The sequence below is a fragment of the Desmodus rotundus genome, chromosome X (genome assembly GCF_022682495.2).
Source record: "Desmodus rotundus isolate HL8 chromosome X, HLdesRot8A.1, whole genome shotgun sequence".
Lineage (NCBI taxonomy): Eukaryota > Metazoa > Chordata > Mammalia > Chiroptera > Phyllostomidae > Desmodus > Desmodus rotundus.
Window position 1 is genome coordinate 16,626,282 of NC_071400.1, and position 1,925 is coordinate 16,628,206.

The 1,925-nt window shown below is 40.9% G+C and overlaps 1 pseudogene; it reads left to right on the plus strand.

The window, feature by feature from the left end:
- Window positions 1–577: 577 nt before the first annotated feature.
- LOC112307301 (BCL2/adenovirus E1B 19 kDa protein-interacting protein 3-like pseudogene) lies at window positions 578–1,227 on the plus strand (annotated as a pseudogene).
- The last annotated feature ends 698 nt before the right edge of the window (window positions 1,228–1,925 follow it).

A 1,925-nucleotide genomic window follows, 5' to 3' on the forward strand; every position in this document is an offset into this window, starting at 1 on the left:
GGAAGAGAGGGGGAGAAACATTAGTGTGTGGTTGCCTCTCATGTGCCCCTACTGGGGACCTGGCCCACAATCCAGGCATATGCCCTTACTGGGAACTGAACTGGTGACCCTTTGGTTCACAGGCTGGCACTCCATCCACTGAGCCATACCAGCCAGGGCCAGCTATCTCTTTAAATATTGATTCTCCCCCATTCTCTATACAGGTTTCCCCCATTATCTGAAAGTAAAGCATTCCTATAAAGGATTTCTTAAGCTTAAATGATGTAAAGTGAAGAAGCAATTAGTATTCATTTATTTGGAAATTTTTTTAGTGTTTCCAGACACAAAATTCAACACATACACAATATCTTGATTTTGTTCACCACGAAACAATTGTATCCAGTTTTACAGTAAGTATAACACACTTAAGAGCTCTCTTAGGCTTTTCTGATAACTTAGGATACATCTTGCTAACAAATGCACAAAACAAATGGAAAGACAGAGTTCAGAAAGAGGGCAGGTGACTTGGCTTGCTGTGTTGCTGTCTCAGAACCTGAGCCAGTCCAGCTGCGGACAGAGCTCCTCCAGCCACCGAACAATGTTGTCTCATTTACCGGAGCAGCTGCCACCTCTGCACAACAACAACTGTGAAGAAGGGGAGCAGCCTTTGTCCCCACCAGCCAGCCTCAACAGTTCCTGGGTGGAGCTCCCCATGAACAGCAGCAATGACAATGATAATGGCAAGGGAAAAATGGGGAACTGGAGCACATCCCTTCCTCACTCTCTATACACAATGGAGACATGGAGAAGATTCTTTTGAATGCACAATATGGATCAGGACAGAGTAGGTCAAGAGGCAGTTCCCACTCTGACAGCCCTTTCCCACAAGAAGATGGGCAAATTATGTTTGCAGTGGAAATACACACCATCAGGGCCCATAGTTCTCAGTCAGAAGTAGTTGTAGAAGGAGGGAAAGAAGTTGATGCTTTGAAGAAAAGTGTAGACTAGATGTCAAACTGGTCTAGTAGGCCTGCGAACATACCACCTAAGGAGTTCCACTTCCGGCACCCAAAATGGTCTATTTCTTTAAGCATGAGGAAAAGCAGAGCCATGAAGAAAGGGGGTATTTTCTCTGCGGAATTTCTTAAGGTGTTCATTCCATCTCTCTTCCTGTCTTATGTTTTGCCTTTGGGCCTAGACATCTATATTGGAAAACGACTGAGCTCACCTTTTGCCAGCACCAACTGAAGGAAAGAAGCTTCTGGAAAAGCATGTGACCTGTGGTGTATTATCACAGTAGTTTATTTGAACTTGAGACCATTGTAAGCATGACCCAACCTACAACCCTACTTTTACATATCCAAGCTCCAGTAATTCTCAAATTCAGTATTTTATTCAAACTCTGTTGAGACATTTTACTAACTTCATTTCCTTTTTGGCCTGTAAGACACTTCAGAATTTCCTAACAGAGTTTAATGTTTAGAAATTTGCAAGGGCTTCTTTTCCACAAATGCCACCATCAGATAATAATTTTCTCAATAATGCTGTTGTCTCCTTTTAGTACCACCAGACTGAGACCTGAATCATTCATGGTATAAATTTTCCTCTTGCAAGATGACTACCATCTCTCTCTAAAAACAAGATCAGGTTGGCAAATGATATAAAAACTTTGTTGTTTTGTTTTGTTTTTCAAGACAAATACAAACTTCTCTAAGCTTGAACTTATTGGTTATTAAAAAGAAAACAAGAAAAAAAACAGACACAAGAAAAAAAATCCTTGGCAATAAAAAATTATTTTAAACCAGTTTTGGAGCCACTCTTTGTCTAAGCTCCTGGTGGCACCCTTTCATTTTAGGAGGCGATCTGTGTAAATGACAGCTATGAAATGGAATAGGAAGTAAAGTACATAAGCAGATTTTACTACTAGTATGTTGTAATGCTGTCTT